The sequence below is a fragment of the Rhinolophus ferrumequinum genome, chromosome 13 (genome assembly GCF_004115265.2).
Source record: "Rhinolophus ferrumequinum isolate MPI-CBG mRhiFer1 chromosome 13, mRhiFer1_v1.p, whole genome shotgun sequence".
In the NCBI taxonomy this organism is placed as follows: Eukaryota; Metazoa; Chordata; class Mammalia; order Chiroptera; family Rhinolophidae; genus Rhinolophus; species Rhinolophus ferrumequinum.
The window spans coordinates 5,495,040-5,516,589 of NC_046296.1; the positions used below are offsets into that span (position 1 = coordinate 5,495,040).

General features: G+C 52.1%; 1 protein-coding gene across 20 annotated transcripts in view; it reads right to left on the bottom strand.

Moving 5' to 3' along the window:
• Positions 1–21,550, bottom strand: part of INPP4A (inositol polyphosphate-4-phosphatase type I A) — a 106,461-nt gene that overhangs the window by 78,136 nt on the left and 6,775 nt on the right. The window lies entirely within an intron of this gene.

Below are 21,550 nucleotides of genomic sequence, written 5' to 3' on the forward strand. Positions count from 1 at the left end.
GTGTCATGTGGGATCCTAAATAGAATCCTGGGACAGAAAAAGGACGTTAGGTAGAAAATTAAGGAAATTTATAAAGTATGGACTTCAGTTTATAATGCACCATGTGTGCCAGGATAATGTGTTCACAATATGGGAAATTGGGGGGGCTGGGGGATAGAGGAACCCTGTACTATCTTTGCAACTTTTCTGTAAAATTATTCTAAAATTTTAAAGTTTATTAAAAAGTAATCTTAGCTCTGAATCAACTAGCCTTCCTTAGTTTTTTTAAGAGCAAGGATGGAACCTATACTTTCTCTCCCGAGAGCACTTAGCTACTTCTGGCCTCCGCGGGAGCCAATCAGTGCACATCCGTAGGCTGGCCTGGCTTCCAGTCGCCCTCTTGCCCACCTCCTGCTGTTGGCTGAGGTCACTGATGCAATGGCCCCAGGTCAAGGCCTGCAGACTCCTCCCAGGACAGTTCCATCCCAGCAGAGGCCACTAGGAGGGGAGCAATCAGACGTCAAGAAGCGGCTGCATGGTCTGTAATGCACCACCTTCTAAGAACCGACCTCACATCCTAGACTGCTCCGATACAGCTGGGCTGCAAGAATCCAGCCCCGTGACCTAAAAGCTCTGCAATCTGGGCCTGCTTTGACCACTCTAGGCAACTCCTAATCCAGGTCTCGCTTTTTCTGGCACACCTGCGAATCGATGGTTTCTACACCTTCTTAGCCCATCGAGAAGCACCCTGCGTCGGGCAGAGGGAAACACAGGCTGATGAGAAAGGCAGGAAATGCTGAAGGGCGTCCTCTTTCAGATGACAACCAAGAGCAGAAAAGGGGGCGGGGGCCTGGCGTGGACAAGGAGGAGGATTTCCAAACTTCCCAGACTCTCGGGGCCCAGAAGCATCACAGCACCTCTGCTGTTTCACAAGGCACCAGAGGGTCACACCCGACACTTAGACCATCTTGTGAGAGCACCTACCATGTATGTGCATTTCCATAAAATTTGGCCTAATTCATTAGTCTAGGCAAAAACATAAGTCAGTCAACACAATTACAGTATCACATGAAGATTCCATGAAAAGAAAGAGAAGGCTAGAGGTGGAGGCTTCCAGGGTAGGGCGGGAGCAGGGAGCCGGACCTGCGGCCAGGGACCCTGGACAGCAGCCGTGGGCCACTGTGCGGCCTGTGGCTAGTTTCCCACTAAGGCTGTGATTCAAATGCTTCAACAGTCCTGATTCTAATTTAACTTTCTCCCCAGGAGGCCTTCCTCCCAATTTTAATGAGCAGTAACTCTTAATAAAACTTAATTTTTATGAAGAAGAGAAATGTTCCATTTAAGTGGTTAGCAAATAGCACGTTTTAGTTCTTTTAGACAAGGTGTTTCCAGTAGATTTCCATTTTCTCAGTTACAGATTTATCTCAAGGAAAGAGCATTCTAACGTAACAACGGATATCTGAACCACTCAAAGGATGAGGAATTAAAAAGTTCCCAAAAGTCTCACGGAAAAATCAAAATACTTTCAAATTAATGATGCTTATACTCTGAAATCAATAAAGGAACCTGTCAGCAAAAGAGCTGCAGCACTGGTCCCTGGGTGGCAGCTGGCCCTACGGGGAGGGTGACAACTAGACACACAGGTCCCGGCAGCCAAGTCACCCCAGCACCCACCCTTGGGCTTTCAAGGAATCTGACGCCACGGTCAGCCATGGACAGTAAGCACAGAAACTTGAAAAAGACAAATTGCCCCCCGTTCCCTTACTGCAAGCTCAGAAAATAAAGGGGAGCCCCACTCATAATCACACCTTAAGTGAAGTCAGTTCTCCTTACTTGCATGCTTAACAAAGATAAGGTCAGTGGGTACAAAGCTATAGCATCCTGTTTCTTCACTTGCATGTTAGATCGTAAACGGATTTCCTGCTGTTGCCAGGCTATATGGTGATATTTTAAAGACTGGATCAACATCTTCAGACCCTTGTATTTTTTAACTTCAATCTAAAAGATGTGTAACAAAGAAGTAACACATGGCCATTTCTTCAGCTCTGAAGCAGTCATGGGCTTGCAAAGTAACGAGGACCCTGTGGCGCTATGATTATGGCTGGGGTGGTCTGTTAGCACAAAGGCCAGACCTCTATGTGGGATGAGATCACAGCCCTTATGCCCAGCCATCCCCCACAAAGCAGATGTGTGGCAGCTGGACTTTACTGGGCCCGGTGTGTGTGTTGGGGACGGGGGTGTCCACAACACCCACAGTGACATTAGAAAGCAAAGGTCACTGCTACCTGCAGGATCCCAGACAAGAATGATCACCGCAGCACAATTTATATCCTAAGATGTTTTATACCATATATTGCAATATTTCACTGTAGCCTAAATGCTTCCCAGGGAAACAGTAAATTATGGTTCAATGACATGTGAAATGGAAATCACTGAGATTATAACAACTTAACAAGTGAGAAAGTAAAATTCTAAGATCCACCAACAGAAACATACAGAAGAGTGCACGTACACGCGTGCACACACGCACACACACACGCACACACACACACACACACACAAATGGAAGAGACAGATGAAATACATTACAATGTTAACACTGGGAGTACATGGTTTTCTTTTTTAACTACTGGACCACGTTTTTCTAAATGCTTTACAGTAAGTATGCACAATTTTAACACCTGGAAAAATGTACCGGCATTTGGTTGAATACCCCCAGCCCACCTGCAAAGGGAACAGGAAAAGCAAAGGCTGCTGCTGAGGCCTTTCACCAAGAAACGGAAGCCCGGCCGGAGGGGGTGGCAGTGCGGTCACCCTGTCACACGCAGTGGGGGTGGTCTTCGCCAAGCCCCATCCAGGTGTCCAGGTGTCCAGGCAGCCTGAGGCTGTCCTGTGACTTAGACACAGCGTGTCTGACACAGGAAAAGGAAACACCCGCAAATTACAAAGTGCACCCTCCCCATCTGAGCTTTAAACACACGTCCCTCTCACAGGCGGAAATGTCCAAAATAGCACATCCTAGTTTAGGGAGATTGAAGGCAGCTCCCGAATGCGCCACAGAACAGACCCCAAATTTGAGAGATTGTGACTGCGTAGTAAGAGGCCACAGGGCACAGACGGCTTGAATCACCTCCCCTACCAGCCCCGACGGTTTCAGGACCAGGAGACTGAGGCCCTACGCCCCACAATGGCAGCTCGGTCCTCCGGACCCAAACCCTTTCCTATGGACTGTGACCTCTCCCTCTGCAGGGCCCAGGCCGTCCAGGTCGGGGGCCCCCAGCCTCTCCTCCCTCCCCCAGGGCGGGACTGGGCAATGGTACGAGGATGGGGCTGGGCGAGAGTAGAGGGAGAAAGCCCCCCGCTCATGGGACTCCTAAACTTTGTGCTAAAGGACAGTCACTACTGGAGGGACACATGGAGGACAGTCCCCACCAGACCAAGGGCAGGGAAGGTGATGGCCAGTCAAAATGGCCGGAGGTCCGCTGAGATGGAGGCTTCAGTGAATCCTGTCCTTAGGCTGTGGTCTGGGAACACGGCGTCTGAGCACTTCAGACAGAGACAGGCGGCAGCGATGATGCTCCTTGCGTTTGGAAATGGGGCCCGGAGCAGTCACTCACCAAGGAGGACACGGCTGTGGCCCTGTGACCCCACCCCAGTCCAGGCAGCACAACCAGGATGTGCCACCACCCCTGCTCGGGACAAAGGGCCAACCAAGGGTGCTACTGCGGGCAGTTCAGGGGACTCAGCGCAGCACGCCTCGTGTCCCCGGAAAGGGGCACAGCCTACCAGGGAGGGCACCGACTGGAGCCAGATCATCTGTTCCAATCCGGGCTCTGCCACTCCCCAGGCTCCCCGTAACCAGGGGAGCTCCCCTAACTCTCTGCTCTTCAGTCTCCCCTCTGAAATGGGTGTAACAAGCACCCACCTCAACAGGTTGTTGCCGGGACTGGAAGATTCCATCCGGTTACCTGGCACACAGAAATGCTACCTGAGTGTTTGCTGCTTTTATTACTGGGACTCCTATGCACTCAGACACGAGGGTCCTGGAAGCACCCAGGCCAGGCTGCTGGATCCAGGACAGCAGGGCGGGGCTCTAAGTGCCCAGAGAACACAGAAGGCTTACAACAGGAAATAGGCCTCGGTGAAAGTCAAGAACACTATTAAATGTACCCATTAAAACCTGACTAGGAGAAGAATGGGCCAGAGGGCCCTCTGAGAATTTCTGGGAGAGAGGAAGGGAGGCAAGGTGACCCTGACTATTCCAGTGATGGTGCCTGAGGAAAACCACCCTAGTGACCAGACCTCCGACGGGTGGGCCCACTCCCCTCTGGAGCAGGGAGAGGTCTCCAGGAAACCACCCCGGGCCCCACCCCCAGCACAGCTTCCCAAGCAGTGGCCTCCTCCGCACAAACATACCTAGAGCTGGGCCAGGGGGAGGGCCCCCCAACTCCAGCGTTGGAGACTGGACACCTGAGACCGGGAGGAGGGGAAGAGAGGACTCACCCCCACAGCACAGGACCCCAGACGGACAGAGCCCCTGCTCTGACGAGCTCCTGGGCAGAGAACCTTCCTGAGGGCGGGGCCTCTCCACTCGGTGGCGCTGTTTAGGCTGAAAGTCCTGTAACCTGGGTTTACCTAGCACTGAGTAAGCAAAATTCATATTCTAGGAACGACTCAGACTCAAATGTGTTTTGTTAAGTTTGTACCGGATGAATCTTCATCATCCTGTGCACCCATTCCAATCAAATTCTTTAAAAAGTTTTGATATTAAAAAAATTTTTCAGGTGGCAAGTCTGACTCATTATATTAAGGAGAGAAATGTGGGCAAAATCTCACTGCAGAAAAGGCTCATTACCACAAGGATATATGGAGTTAATTTCAGTAAGATTCTGCCATCAAATCTTGACTACCTGTGAGCAGATTAAACATTTGTAGATTAGCCTTGGTCAATAATAAGAAGACAGTTCATCTGTGGGGAAAAATAAAGCATTATAACTGCACTCCACACTGTTAACTGGAAATACTGGCAACGAAGGGGGGACACACAGGGTCCCCCACTGCAGGTTGTCCTTCCCCACTAGGGGCAGTGCTGCCCCCCTCCTTTCCTACCTGTCCTCCCCTGCTCCCTCCCAGGTAAGGAAACAGGAAGGAGACAGTGACCCCTGCCCACACAGCCCACCTGCCACAGCCAAGGACGGGCCATTCAGACCATTTTTGGTCATGCAATGTAATACTGACACTTACAGTATAAAAACAATGTACCTGTAAAAGTCTGACATGCTGCTAAAATTTTACATGTAATTTTAGCTTGATGAAACTCATTCTGGAGTTCACTGAGCTCCTTTGTGTTGCCCACAGTTTGCTTCATCCAAGGCCTGGCCTCCCTCTCCTACCTCACCTCTCCTCCCGGTCGGTCAGGAGTCGACCTTAAATAGCTGGGGGAGAAAGACGACTTCCCAACTTAAAGCAGCCCGTGGGCTTGTAGGAGGAGCCTGGAACTCCGGACCTGGAGCTCCCTCCCTGGCTGCCATCCCTCCCGTGGCTTTCTCGGCAAGGACAGGATGCAGTGCAGAGCCTATCACCAGCACGGCCCTCTGGTCACCCAGCCTTCCCAGGCTTGCTACGTACCCACCCCAGCTGTTCCTCTCCATGCCTCTGCTCAGGCTGCACCCACCACCACCTGGAATGCCCTTCCCGGGCTTCACAATTCCTACTCACGCTTCATGACCATTTTAAACAGCAATTCCTCTGTGAAGCTTCTCCTGGGAAGAAATACGATAAGTACTCTCTGCTCTTCGAGACACAGCCCTCGCCACAGCCATAAAGAAAAACTCTTTAACGCATGCACGGCAACTCCTGTCTCCCCTGAGCTCCGTCAGGGAGGGGCTGAGCCATCGTCTCTGTGCCCATCCGTGCGGAGCACGCGGCGATCCAGTGAAGGAGCCCAAACAAGCCTTTAGGAAACGATTAGATGATAAAAAACATAAATTTTGTATCCCCAATGCCCCACTCGGGATTGCTACATAAGAAAAATTATACGGAAATGCTTTTTATCAATGAAATAGATTTTTTAAAGCCATGACTATAAAATAATGAAATGAATACCCCTGCACCTCTCCCAGGCTGATGCTGATGGCAGTGTGCAAAGAGGGGCTGCAAATTGTCGGGGAGTCGGCGGCCTGTCGGGGAGACAGCAGCCTGACGGGAGACAGCGGCCTGTCGGGGTGATGGTGACCTGACGGGGAGATGGCAGCCTGTCGGGCAGACAGCGGCCTGTCGGGGTGACGGTGGCCTGATGGGGAGATGGCAGCCTGTTGGGCAGACAGTGGCCTGTCGGGGTGATAGTGGCCTGTCGGGGAGATGGCGGCTGGCAGAAATGGGTCCACAGCCTCCCAATGGGTCCACTGTCCTCCCTCACGGTATACGAGAAAGACAAGGGCTGGGTCAGGAGCCTGGTTTGAGTCTTGTCTGTCACTCCCCAGCTGGGAGACCCTGGGCAGACCTGCTCTCACATGACATCTGTGGAGTGAAGGGTCAGAGCTTATCTCACCCAGGCTCTTCAGAGCACAGAGCACTTCTGTGTCGAAGGCATTTATTTCCATGCTACAGAGAACACAACGCAACAAAGCAAGCCTCCGGCTACAACTGCTCTGGAGGACATCCCTTCATGTAGGAGTCCTGCTGCAAAACACACAACCTGGGACAGGCCCGGTGGCTCAGGCTATTAGAGCTCTGTGCTCCTAACTCCGAAGGCTGCCGGTTCGATTCCCACATGGGCCAGTGGGCTCTCAACCACAAGGTTGCCAGTTCAACTCCTGGAGTCCCGCAAGGGATGGTGGGCTGTGCCCCCTGCAACTAGCAACGGCAACTGGACCTGGAGCTGAGCTGCGCCCTCCACAACTAAGATTGAAAGGACAACTTGACTTGGAAAAAAGTCCTGGAAGTACACACTGTTCCCCAATAAAGTCCTGTTCCCTTTCCCCAATAAAAATCTTAAAAAAAAACACACACACACACACAACCTGCCACAGGCGTCACCATGCACCACAGGCGTCACCATGCACCCAGGAGGCTGGGAGGCAGCCGTCACTGCCACACCGCGGACACCAACACCACAAGCAGCACGCTGAACTTGAGGCCAATGAGGTGATGGTAGATACTATTCACACAAAAGGGGACACTGGCAGTCTGCAGCCAAAACCAAACGTGATTTCATAACGCGGTGTACATGACTTTCCAAACAGACCTGGTTAAACTCCTGCACACGTCAGAAGGAAGAGAATACGGACCGATGGAAACATACATGTCTGCACATGACAGACAGACAGCCTCCGGGAGGATGCACAACATAACGTGCTGGGCCCCTCCTCGCCCCCCGCTGCATCCAGACAGGGAACTGGAAGATAAGCCAGGAGCCCTGATTTTTCTCTCTACACCCTTGTGAAATCTTTGACCAAAGCCACAGGTTTGTATACCTTCATAGTGTGAAACTATGTAACATGTATTAGCCTCAAACACAAGTTCTGAAAACTTTCCACTGTGAATAAATTGTATCTTTCCCCAATCAAATATATTAACTCTCAAACATTTTTTTCATTCCACTCCCTGGTGAAGCGGGAAGTCAAGATAACTCAAGGCCCAGATTAGTTTGGTAATGCTATGTGACCCTGAGCAGGCAATGAACAAAAGGGTCACTTCCAGATGCTGAGAAACATGTACAGTCCACGCCGCACAGTCCCCGCGGTGGCTGGACTGGACAGGGGAGTGGGCAAAAAGCTGTCGGCCACTGTGCACATCGGACTAGTGCATGGACCTGGGGCAGACCGATGAAGGCGGAAGGAGTGAACGAACATGGGGCAGGTGGGACCGTGAGCGGCCCGGAGTGAGGACGGGCCAGGTGGCAGTTGCGAGGTGTCACTGGTACCCGCGAGAACCCGCGAGACTCACCAAGGCTCCACTGCCCAGCCCAGGTAAGGCCACCACACACCCTACCCTGCAGGGCTCCTGATGCAGCTGTCATGGGGTGTCCAGAGTATACGAGAGGCGGGAGCTGGCCCTGCACTGTCACCCCTCCAAACTGCACCCACAGTGCCCTCCCTCCCCTCATCCACTGTGCTCAGCGTTGTGGGAAAGAACACCTCTGAGAAAGGGAAGCCAGGAGCCGGGGCTTGGGAAGGAGCCCGGCCCTGGCTAAGCTGGGCATCTCTGGGCAAGTCGCTTGCCCTTTCTGGCCCCCGGGCCCCTCTCCTGGAACAGGAAGGCCTCAGCCTTTTCTGCAGGTGCCTTCCTTCTGCGAGGGCTCACAGCCCAGGCCACCACAGACAATCGGGGGGGTCAACATCCTGGGGAGCTTCAATATTTATGGGATGTTAAAAAAAAGCTTGCAGACCACTGGCTGAGCATTTCCAGTCCACACAGACCACTCAGCAGGCGCGGCGCACAGCGGGCTCCATCCTGGGTCCCGGACGCTCAGCCCAAGGCCTCCGGCCCCTGAGAGGCAGCAGCGCCGCAGGCCTTACGTCCAAAGGCACCTCAGCTTCATTCACAGGCGTCTAACTTCTCAGACGGCCCCAAAGACACGTTCCACACATGCTAAGATACCATTGAAATCTTAAATGAAGTTAAACACACACACACACACACACACACACACACACTCCCTCCTGCTATATATTTTAATTCTAATCTAATCTTAGCAAGATTGCCAAATTTAAAGGAGGAAAAAAATCTTTCTAAATCTCAGTTTTTTAACCCACAGTGCCATCCATTCTTTTGTTCTCTGTGGAATGACTGGAAATAATGAAATGGTGTTTTCATAGAACTAAAGTCAGGACATCATTCATGCCGGCCGCCCACAGTGAGGACACACACACGCACGCATGTGACACCCATGGCTAAAACTGTTTTAATGTGACCTCGGATCAAAAGTTTGCCCAAATCATTCTGGTTCCTGAGACTACAGATCAAGTGGGTTGTGGCAAAATCGAAACCCACCCCGAAAGCTATTCAAAGATGGCCAGTGATGGCTTCTCAGGAAACGTCCTCCGTGGCCACCTGCAGCGCGGCCTAAACCACGCCTGGCCAGACAACACCCAGGAAGGAGCCACCCAACGTGCCACCACTTCTTCCCCTTCTGCTCCTTAGTGCCTGGTCATGAAGGGAGAAACAGCCACCACCCTCCGTGCACAGACGTGGGCTCCAGGTCTGGCCGTGCCTCCTGCTGAAGGGAAGGGAAGGTCCACCCACTCAGGGACACAGACATGCCCTCAGCTCCAGAGCTCAGAACCTGCGGCAGGTGGGCCTCGCCCCTTCCTCAGTGCAGTGGAAGCTGAGAGCCGTGCAGGGCTCCAGGCAGGAGGCACCCAGAGGGTGGGAGTCATGAGATCAGAAGGCACCCGGGGTGGGGGCTTGATCAGCCCCCACAGGCCAGCTTTCCCCATCCACACCCCAACTGGGCTCCTTAAAACTCCAGGGAATCTCGAGACATGAAAAGGAGAGGGAAAAGAGAAAAGCTGGGGAAAGTCTCCATGGGAGCCACAAATCCTGCGTGTAGCAGCCAGTCTGATACAGGCCCAACGGGTGAACAGCTCAGCCTCAGCCAGCACATTAGCGCTTTATATGTCTAGGAGGAACGTGATCTATAAACGGTGTCATTAAGAAGGCTTTGTGGCTATAAGTCCTGTTCTTAGTGAGAAGTAACATTGCCTTTGTTATCAAGAAGAAAGCAGGGCTTCCCCACAGCTGGCCTCTCACCCCCCATCACCACACACCAGGTCAGCAGCGCTCACAGGCCACACAGGATGCCCACTGCAAACATGGCCACGCCCTGCTGACGGGGAAACAGCGGGGTGGGCGTCGGGTCTAGCCTGTGCCAACGTCATGGCTCTCAAGGCCCCACAGCGCGCCCAAGCCATGGCAGCAGAGACTGCTGGGCAAAGCTGGGGGGTGCGGCAGACTTACAGTTCTAAATACAGTGGCCAGGATGAGCCTAAGTAAGAAGGTGACATTTCAGCAAAGACCCAATGAAGCTGCGAGAGCAAGTAAGCCATGTGGGTGCCTGAGGCGCCAGGCAGAAGGGTGGGCCAGGGCCGCTGGCCTGAGGCCACAGAGGGGAGAGCAGATGAGTGGGGGTGCAAGGTTGCTTGCTTTACACAAACGAGAACTCGGGAGGGCTCTGAGCAGAGTGAGCTGAGCTGCTTCTGACCAGGGGCCAGGGTGGCCACAGGGCAGGCGGGGCACCGCGGACACTGCAGTGATGGAGGCAAAGGTGGGGCACAAGGAAAGGAGAAGTGTGTGTGTGTGTGTGTGTGTGTGTTCTGAAGATGGAGCCCGCAGGATTTCCTGACAGAGGTGACACGGGAAGTGAAGAGCTGTCAGGGACAACTCGGAGCCGTCACTGAACACCTAACACCACAGACAGCACGTGGCCGTCCGCGGAGGTTAAGTTTGAGATGCTCGCCGCTGTCAGGACGGCCGTGGCTGTCAGAGCCGGGAGGCCAGAGGAGAAGTCGGAACTGGACAAGTATTGTCAGGAGCGGGCAGCCCATCAATGGCAAGTAAAGCGCTAGAGTGGATGACAGCACAGAGAAGTGAGGAGAGAAGGTGGCCCAGGACGGCCCTGGTGACTTGAGGGAGGGAGTGAGACAGGAGGGCACTGAAGTGAGGGAGAGTGTTTCAGGGATGAGGGACTGAGACAGCGACGCTGACCCACGCTGCGAGGGGACAGACGTAGTACGCACGAGGCCGGCGGGTCCACGCGGGCTCCCAGGTTGCTTGTTTTCTCAGTAAATTGGAAGCAAGGCCGGCGGCAGTGAGGGGGCAGGCGGAGGGGGAGAGAAGAGGCATGCATGAGAGGTGCAAGGATAAAGTATGGACTAATATAGTCTAGGACAGCAATCGGCAAACTACAGCCCAAGGGTCAAATCCTGCCCACCGACTGTTTCTGTAAAACAAGTTTCACTGGAACTCAGCCCTGTCCATTTCCTTACTTACTGCCTATGACAGCTTATGTGCTGCAACAGCTGAGCTGAGTAGTGCTGTGACAGTGTGGCCCACAAAACCTAAAATAGGAACTTCTGGCCCTCACAGAAAAAGGGGCCGAGCCCTGATCTAGGACAATAGGGAAATATGCTCTGAACAGCACCAGCTCCACCGGTACTCTGCGGTCATGAATTCAGAGGGATCCATCAGCGTGGCTGTGCCTTCTTCTCCAGCCACAGGCCACCACTGTGTTGACAAGTGACCATAACCAGGACTGTGGTTCCACCAGGTGAAACCACGAAGGGAGAGGGGCCAGGGAGGCCACCGGCCACCAGCCCTTTCATATTCAGTGATAAACTAGCCGCTCTTGCCACAAGACCGTCCTCAGGGCCCAGCAGAGACCACGGCCCCTCTGCACACCCCCTCAGACCACCTTCACACCTGAGAGATGGAGAGGACGGAGGCTCAGCATTTCTGAGGCTGGCTCAGTGCAGCTCTCTGGGTATTCACAGCTTCATCCACTTCAGAAGCCCAAGTTCGGAGCCCCCAGCTGCACCAGAGAGTCACCTCCTGGGAAAGGTGACAAATCCCCATGTTGGTCTCACCACCACATCATTTTATTGGCCTGGGGTGGGGGTCAAAGGGTGAAGAGCAGGCTTCCCTGGTTTCAAAAGTCCAGGTGACTCAGTATGCAGCAGGGTGGAAAATGTCACACCACCACTCCGCTTCTCTGTCTAGCCCCCAAGCCCCAATTCCTTTTCCCGGGCTGTCCACATTGGTCCTGTCACGGTTGGCTCCATCTCTGCCATCTCAGCAAAACCTCAAGAGGCTTCCACCAAGCCTCCTAGGCTGGGAGTCCCCAGGTACAGGGCTGGTGACCTGAAGTCTCCCGGCCCTCAGTGTCTAGCCCTGAGCTCTGTGCTGGGCTCAGCTGAGCTGATGGTTCCTTGTGAACCTGTGAGGGAAAACAGGCTTCAATGCTTTACCATCCAAACAGCATGTCGTTTGTCCCTCACAAGCTGAAGGCTCACTGGGTTCAGGGTCAAGACCATCAGGAGAGAGATGCCACAGGTCTTAGGGCCAGAAATGGGACCCAGCAGCCTCATGCTGTACTGACCCTGGTTTGGGTTTTATCCCCTTCCTTCCTTCCTTCATCACCCATTCCTGATGGCACCTTCAAACTTTGCTTTCTTTACCGAGACATCAAAATTGGGGTATCTAAGGCTCTCACTTCCTTCCTATAAAAACCTCAAAATGTTACTATTATTCCACCTAGAGTTATTGTGTTAAATTGGTTCACGGTCTGATTGCATTGGAAAGTAAATAAAGCACAATCATTGATAAATAATTTTAAAATTCAGTTCTGGAATTTCACAAAGGTGAGGTTGAACTTCTGGGCAGTTCAATAGGCTGCCTTCCAAAAGCCCATTTATAAGTTATTTGGACCTCGGGAATATTTTACATGTAAAATTACTATTAAATGGCACTTAAGTTTCTAAGCTAATAGGCAAATGTCTATTTAATCTGTTCTCTTACTGATTTAAAGTAAGAAAAACGTTATTATAATACAAGAAAATCAAATATGAGTTTGGGGGGAGGGGCATATGCAAGAATTCTGTTTCTTAAGGAAGAGAAGCTTCACGCTAAGCCAGTCAGTCCCTGGAGACTGAGGAGGGCCTTTCTGCTCACTTCCAAGGGTGGAGGGCACCTGATGCTGCCCCCCCATGTGGGGTGTCACTAACATTGCTGACACGTTCTCAGTCTTAACTGGTAGCACAGGGAGAGGGAAGGAAAAAGGAGGTAAACAGAGGGAGACCACATTAGCCTTGGTGCCAGTAAACAGACCAGGCTGGGAGGGGGAAGCACGGCACAGGCAGGAGGCGTCCAAGGGAAAAGGAGGCAGCACCCCGTCCCCAACCCCACTCTAAAACACTCAGAGTCCAGAAGCCCGGCTGGTCACTCAAGGACTGGAAGAACCTATACAACATGAGACAAGTACTGCAAACACAGCTCAGGGCCACCTGACCTTGGGTCGACACAGCGAGAGCACTTCTTTTAGCCACAGGCCCTGCAGCTGCCACAGGAGGGGCGTGTGGCCTGAGACCTCTGCCCACCAGGGTCAACGGGGACAAGGGCTGCCAGGCCAGTGAAAGGCGGTGGAGATTGGGGTGTTCACATTCGGGCTTCTGCCCCTGCTTTGCCTTCCTTCAGCCTGTTCCACGCACCACCCCACTCTAGTTTTCCTTCTTGAGGGCTGAGTCCCAGTGTCGAAATGCACCGTGTGCAGTAATTCCACTTCCTCCAGTGCTGGTGCTGGGACCTCCCTCATGCAGCTGCCACAGCCTCAGCTTCCTCTGGGCTCTGCACTGCTGATGAAGCCGGGATCCTGGAGGCTCTTTTGCTCTCCCCACGGCCCTCCCCACTGCTCTCACTCAGTTTCAGAGCCGGGGCTGCGCTGACCTGAGAGCCCTGCCACCCTGACTCCAGCCTGCACAAGACCTAGGGACCGTCCCTTTCACCAGGCCTAGCAGCCCTCAGCCACAAAGGGCACCTGGCACAGCCTCAAAACCTCAAGAGCATTTTAGAGAAAAGATGAACAGAAAGAAGCCTATTCACTTCCTGAAAGTGGCCATCTGCAGGCTCACTGAGCTGTCTCCTTAGCACCCATTCTTCTCCGACCTTCTGCCAGGTCACAAGAGGAGCGTGACAGGGGACAAGGTGGGGCCAAGCGAAGCCACCCACTCAGCTGTTTCACTGCAGGGAGGACCCTGTTTCTAAGAACCCGTATTTCTGGGGCTTCACACCCCAATGCTTCCTCTTCCCCATAGTCAGCCAGTTTTCACAGGTGGTTTAAAATATTCTCCCCCAGCGCTCATTTCATTTCTACCATTTCAAAGACATGGCTTTGCCACCACCACTGTGGGCTCTGGGAGCACCTTGCCTGTTGGTGGCATTCTGGCCATCCTGCATCACGACCTGCAGGTCCAACCCTGAGGAAGGCAACCTTGGTTAGAGCCAGGCCTGGCTGTGAGAACTGAGACAATCTAAGAAAGGGTATCCTCAAACCATTAAGAAGACTATGGAGGTGCTTTTGTCATTTAAAACAATGAATGAAGACACAAGCAAAATAAAAAGGCTTTAAAAAAGCCTGAAGCAGCTCCAGTGTGAGAAGAAGGAGTCCCTCCTGAGCTGCCCTGCTTCCCCTGATGCGTCACCCCCAGTCCTCCCCACACTTCTCTTTTGAAACCCCCCCAGCTCAAGCCATCACCCCCTCTGGACGAAGCCCCACCTTCCTTGGGCCTCCAGCCTCCCAGCTTCTCTTCATCTTTAGTGCATGTGATACTACACTCGGGACGCTGTGCACACGCAAACAGAGCTCTTTAGGCTGATTCCATTTAGAAAGAAAAATCCAAGATGACCAAGCCCTAAGATGGGTGCCTTCTTCCCAGCAGAGAAGCAGCCCCGGTTCTAGCAGCTGGACGGGAGGGCTTGTGTGCCGAGGACACATCAGGGGCAGGGGGACTGCTGACGGGTGTGGTTTCACCCGGAGAACTTACTGGGTTAACAGCTGTGCCACAGGCTCTGCCCTCACCCGTCTCCTCAATTAGACGGAACCCCAAGTGAGGTTCCCTCTGGGAAATGGGCTATTTCCCAAGAGAGACTTTTCTTGTACTTCTGACAATGACGCAGTAGCTCTGTTCATTCATTCACTCAACAAACACTGATTATACACCTATTTTGTGCCAGGCACTGTGGGACGCTCTAGAGATACAAAGAAAACAGAGCTATTGTCACTGCTCTGAAGGACACTTAAGACTTATGAATGACACCCCAGATCTGCCATGTTCACTGGGCACATCCCCAGAGAACAATCTTCACATTAGACAGTGCCATTGTGGGACACAACGTCCCCCACAAAACACAGTGAAGTAGAATCTAACGTAAGTGGTTCCTCCAAACCCTTAAGGAGCTACTGTCCAGAACGACACACCAAGAAGGAAGGTAAGGGGCTCCCAAGCTTGGGGCTCGGGCCAGCCAGCCCCACAGCACCCAGCACTCCAGCCCCTCAGGGAGCCCAGCACCAGTTACTTTACTTTTCTGCTGTTTCCTCCTGGTGCCCAATAGGCACCCTCTGCCTCCTCAGAAAAGTCCCTGTGCTCCCCTAGGGGACCTGTGACTCTCTCAGGACACTCACGTGGGGCGGGGGCACGGCGGTCAGGAGACCCAGGCAGGCAATCAGAGTGCCGAGTGCCGAGTTCGTCTGCATTAGGGACGAGCACCTGCCCCAGTCCAGCCAGTGTAACCCCTTCCCCTGGGCCAGTCCAGACGGCAGCGCCCACCGCGCCTCACAGTGAGCACCATTCCCCGAGGACGGAGCTCTGCCTGCACCACTGATCCTGACCTGGGACCGTATTCTGTGCTCCTCAGATGCTCCAGCCACACTGGGGTGTCTCAGCTGGTGGTGGTCACCACCTTGCACTCTGATATTTCCCAAGTGCCTCCAATGTCCCTGGCAAAGGTTACCAGGCAGGTGGCCACAAGGTGTGCTGACAGCCACCTTCCAGGGAGCAATGCTTTCAAGGACGCCCGTCTCCTCAGCACGTCTCTCCCGGCCATGCACCACTGACAGGGTCTCCCCTCTAAGTGTGTGAGATGAAACCACTTCCCTCCTGGCCAGGGCCTCGCTTTCTGCATTCGTAATGCATACACAGTGTCTCAACGGCCTTTGCTTCCTCTAAAAGACATGTGCAGCATCTGGTTCATTGAGGCCGGATACCCACCCACAGAAAGGCAAGTCCCAAATAGCACACCCCTGGGGGGAGGAGCAGTAATTTCTATGAAGTTCAATGGTCACCTCCCTTAAGAAAAACATTTCTCAGGTGAAAATAAAAATTGTTTTTACTCAGAAGGAATTGGACAGCAGAGCCATCTAGAAGATAATCACCAGCTCAGGCAGTACTGGTTCCCACTGGCACAGGAGGAAAGAGGCTGTGTTCACCCACAGTAGCCCCTCCCGGGCTGGAGATGGTGAGAGGGGACTAGTTGATAATCTCTGCCTTTTTAAAATGTGAAGGCAAAAATTTGTAAAGGCTAGGAAAAATTGTTATCACGTGTTAGCAAATGTTCATCACTAGTTTTAGAAACACAATCAGAAGTGTCCTTATTTCAGGAGCAGGGATCAGGGAGTTTTTCTCTGTAAAGATTCATACATGTGCGTCTATGGCCGTAACTCCCAAGGAGACCCGTCAGCCAGGAAGCACCATATGGCTCCTCCAGGGAGCTCAGCTTCCTGGGGCCACTGCCTGTCAGGGGTGTGTGTGTGTGTGTGTGTGTGTGTATGTGTATGTGTGTGTGTGTGTGTGTATGTGTGCACGCATGTGCAAGCGGCGGGTGTAAGTGCACTCACAGACGGCACATGTGAGCGCATGGGTGTTGTGTGAGCACACGAGCGGTGTGAGTGGGGCGTGTGTGTGGGCACTGGGTTGGGTGGAGCAAGGTGACAGGAGCAGTGGCCTGGCCAGCTCCACCCAGATGTGCAGCAGACAAACGCTTATGCTCCAGTGGTTGACAGACATGAGGAGGACCCTAACTTTTCTCCATACCTGCTCCTGAGTCTGACATCCGACCACTGCAGTAGCTTTCTTTTGGGGTTAGGAATTGCTAGTAGATACATCCTTCTTAAAATGCAAATGCCTCATAAAGAACATGTTGGAGTTCGCTGACACCTAGGGCAGACTAGTTATCAGGTCCCACACTCGGGAGGAGCCTGTCTGTAGGGCTCAGGGCAGGAAGAACGAACCAGACTCAGAGGCCATGGTGGAGAGAAGCTTATCTGCCTTCCCCTGGGGCTCTACTCCAAGCCCCCTTCTCACTCAGGGCATCTCATCCACAGGCCCTCCCCTGAAATCCTCCCACCCAGGCAGCCATTCCCTTCTGGACACACCCAGAAACACCAGGGCCTACTGGTGAAAAGCACCTCTGTCTGTGAGCCTCAGCAAGGCCTGAGATTCAGATTAGAAGTCTACCATTACTATTCTTTAAATGAGGAAACTGAGGCACAAAGGGATCAAGTGACCTCTTTCTGGCTCAAGTATGAAGGCACACGTGAAAGTGAGAAAGGTCTCAAGGCTGCGGGTCTTCAGTTAGCTGCCCACGCCTGGAGTCTCCCCACAGAAATTTCCCTGACACTCTGCCAATATTTTCCCAATAAGCACAAAAACTCATCTTCCAAAAAAGATAACAACTTGCAGGAAAGACACAGCTAGCAACCTCCAATGTACATTCTTCCCTTCCTCCTTAGTAAGAGGCCCAGGACCCTGGCCTGCTTGGCATGGGAGGCTGTCCGCCTCCTTTCAGCTAGGTGTGGCCAGGGGTTCAGTTGCTAACAACAAGATCTGAGGACAAAGTCTGAAGAGGAGTTCTCGGGCAGTGTGCCTTCCTCCAGCCTGGGGTGTGGAGCGCCTATGAGCTGGCTGTACCTCTGGCCGCCATCCTGGACAGGAGGCCTGGGGTTTCACCCTGGGGATGGCAGGGCATAAGCTCTTCCTGCTCACCTACAGACCTCAGCCCATGAAACAGAAATAAATACCTATCTTGACTAAGCCTCTTTGCCTTCCAATTTTTTCTATTAGACACAGCCAAATGTTGATCCTAACAATTTTACCATTCCCCACTTATATCCAACGGTGGAGAATGTCACCATCCTGGAATGCTGAGAGCTGGGGATAAAGAAGTATACGATTTTAGGTTTAAGTTCATTAACAGCCCCATTTTTCCAGAAACAGACCCTTAAATAAAGCATTCTCAAATTTGCCCTGGGCTCCAGGCTGGGGTGACTACATCCTCACAAGACCTTATAAACATAGTAAGATTCATTTTGTCACAGAGTTATTTTATCAAAGAGTTTCTCACTAACATAATCAACATTTATAATCCTAAAAAAGCTAACCAATCCTATATCTAGGCCTGCCTGAGTAACAAGCTCAAAAAGCCTTAATATACCGAATTCCTGTTTACTGCTCCAAACATTTAATAGGTTGGCTTCCATATTTAGTGCAGACAAATCTAGGTTATAAGGTAAAAATAGCCCGTTTTTATTCATTACAGTTAGTGCATTAACTTAGGTTCTCAGTCGAAACCGCGGGCTGCGAGTTGCCACGACAAACACTGATATCATCCGTAACAGTTTACAAAACAGCCAACCTGTGGGAGTGTAACATGGTCAGATGCTGTGATGTCCAGCTCCAAGGAGCGCCATGGGGAGAACTGCCCTGGAATCTGATCACCTCTCTCCCAATCGTGTTTGAAATGAGTCCATCCCACCACAGCCTAGAACCCTCCTGGCTGCAAAAGGGGCTGAGGCTGCACTGGCTGCTGTCACGAGGCCAGACCCGCACACAGACGGGTGGCCTGAGGTCCTTAGAGCACGGGGCTGGGCACACACAGGGACGCAGCCCAACAGCCAAGTCCCCAGTGCAAAAGGCCAGTGTCGCCCCAGGTTAGAAAGTGATGGAGATTAACTTAAAACCTGGATGCTTCTTAACAACCAAGTGAGCACACAAGTGGTACTGCGGTCACGAGAGCAGACATTCTCTTGAGCCAGTTGAACAACTGTGCAGAGACCCCTCACCATGGCTTCGCAACCCATCTGTGGCTTTTCTTCTCTCGTCCACCAAAGGGGTTAATACCAAGCTTGGGGAAGACATCTGGCTCACTAAAGAATGCTTAAATGATTAGGTTGACACAAAATGCAAAGATCTTCCTCCCTCCAGTAAAGTTACTCAAAATGCCATGTGGTTCACAGGCACCTATAACGATAATCACTATAAAATGGTAAAACGCGTGTCCTGGGCAACGGCTGGTCGGACGCGGACCATGTGCAGGACTTGGCACAGGTGCCTGTTCCCATGGGCTGTGCTGGGCATTAGGAAAAAGATCCCGGATGAAGAGGGTGAGAGCCATTAGCAAAGGAGCCCTGATATGCTGTGGACTCTTCTTGAAGGGGCCACACGATAGTCGTATCCATTTGAAGCTCTTTCTTTGTTTTTTAAACCAGTTTATGCTTTTACTGATAACTTTAAATCCATGTACCCTTTATGTAAAAGGTTGGGAATGGCTAACAGGAATCAACACAGGTCAAAAATAGAGTAAAAGGAGGTCAGAGAGAGGTTAAGTGGGGAAGTCAGGAAGGATGTCAAGCTGCCAGGAAGAGAGTCCAGATGTGAACCGGACAACAACTGTGCAGAAATCATCAGGGGGAAAGGATCGGGAGTCAAGTGGTCTCCAGGAGTCCAGGGGCAAATGACAAGGATTTGGGCTTCAACACAAAACCTGGAGCTGTACAGCGGGACTGCCTGCAAAGGACATCATAAGGAGGGAGATGGGGACGGGGCACAGGGAAAGGCAGCGGCTGTTCTACCTGCACCAGGAAGAGTCTGCTTTCATGATACATAAGCAGCTTCAATCTCCATGGACATATCTGGGGTCCCCCGGGGCCCCTGACACCAAGTTTCTTTACTGGAGCAAGCCACTGCTGAATCATTGCAGAGGGGAAAGAAAGTGAAAGAGGACAGAGGCAGCAGTATGACTCCCAAGGACATGGGCGAAAGAAGCACTTCCCTAAACAGAACCGTGTGTGTGCATGGCGCCCAAAGCCACTACAGCAAGAACACACAACACGTCACCCATCAGCCCTCAGCACCATCACAACTCCCCTTTTGTGCTCTATTGGGGGCTGAGGAAGGAAGAATGGAAGGGACTCACAGGAAGGAGGAGGTGAGGTTCCAGAAGGGGGAGTGAGATTCGGGTGTGACTTCACCAAGTCACCACAAGTTAGGGGCAACATCCAAGCACGCCCTTCTCTGCCACCTGAGGTGGACACTGTCCACCAGCAGGGTGTTTCCCGAAGGCCAATCCATTCACCCACCTCCCTCTCCTCTTCCATTCCACAGGAGGAACAATGTTTGGCAGATTCTGGGGTAGCCTGATATTTCTCGGCACATAGCTCTATCAATTATTCCATTTTATTGGCCATTTGATTATCATCCAGTTGTGTAAGCACATCATTTTGTTTAACAACTGTATATGCAGAACACAGTCAAAGCAATGAATAAGAAATGTGAAAATAAACATTCCACCACACACAATCACAGTTTCTATGTCCTTAAAAAATAAAGTGTCAGTAGACTTAACTGGGTTAGTGACCAACTGACCAAAAGTTTAGGAGCCAGACCCCTCCCAATTCCCTCTTCCGCTTCGGCACACATCCTGCTCCTCTAACCTTTGCTGGAGGTCCCCTGCCTCTCAGAACCCCCTTCATCTGCAACATTTCCCCTCAAAAGTGCCCTGGGCAGGAGTCGGAGATGGCATGTACCCAGCCTTTTGAATACATTTGTTTTAAACAGGGCCCTGTGGGGAAAACAGAGCTGTCAAGACTGTAAAGCCGAGGAAGAGACACAGTCTCCTGCCAGACAGATTCCCACCTGCACCAGCCAGAGCCTTGCAGGCACAGATCTCCACTGCTTGTCTTATTTAATCCACACGACCCCGTGGGCGGGCACTTTCCCATTTCACAGATGAGAAAGTTGGCTCAGGTGCACATCCAGCATTTTTTTCTTTCCACAATCCAACTTGCCACCTTCAAAACACAGACACAAACACCCCAAAGACATGACTGCATGTGCTTTGTGACAAAAACCAGACTAACACCTGCATGACAGAATGCATGTCACACCTGTTCCAAAGGCAGCCAAGGCGACTTGGGAGTTGTCCCATCACTCTTAAGCCACAAAGGATTACAGGAAGGAATCACAGGCAGCAGTGGTTTCGAGGGGACCAGATATTTATCTTTCCCCCCTTCTCCCGCCCCTCCCCCTCTCGCCATAGCTAGAGGCATGCTCATCTGCCCTGTTAGGAGAAGAATGGGTCAGGCATCCAGAGTTAAATTTTAAACCCCTGACAAACTAACCGGCTCGCTCCCTGCCACAGCCCCCATCACTCAGGGTGGCCATGCTAAGGACCCCCGACCATCATCGGCAGGATCTGGCCCAGGTGATCAAACACCCAGACAGTAAACCAGAGCAGGGGCAGCCAGGCCAGGCCCTTCTTCCTACTGTCCTCGTGGGCTCCACCCCCCCCCCCGGGCCCACCCCACTAAAAGACCCCTCTCAGTTTAGACCAGTGCTTCTCGGGCTATGGTGAGTCACGGGCCCTCTCCCCAGGAAAAGACCCCGTGTGTATACACGTTCAGGGTAGCCCCCTCCTCTCTGTGCTCAACACTTGGGTTTGACACATTTTTATCAAAACCTACAGTAAAAAACATTCACAGTGTGACAATATTCAAACACATACCACATGCAAATAACTACATTTTCTCAAAAAAACAAAAAGCTTACCCTTCTTACAAAAACTATACTTGGATATTTTCTATTTTATTTCAAGAAAATGTTAAGTGCTGGTTACAACCTCAAATGGACTGCAGAAACCACTGCCACTGGAAAAAACCTTCTGGCCCTCCCCCCAGGAGCTGTCCTTCCGCAGTAATTAGCACCAACCTGGCTCGTACAGCTCAGTGCCAGACTTCCTAACCATG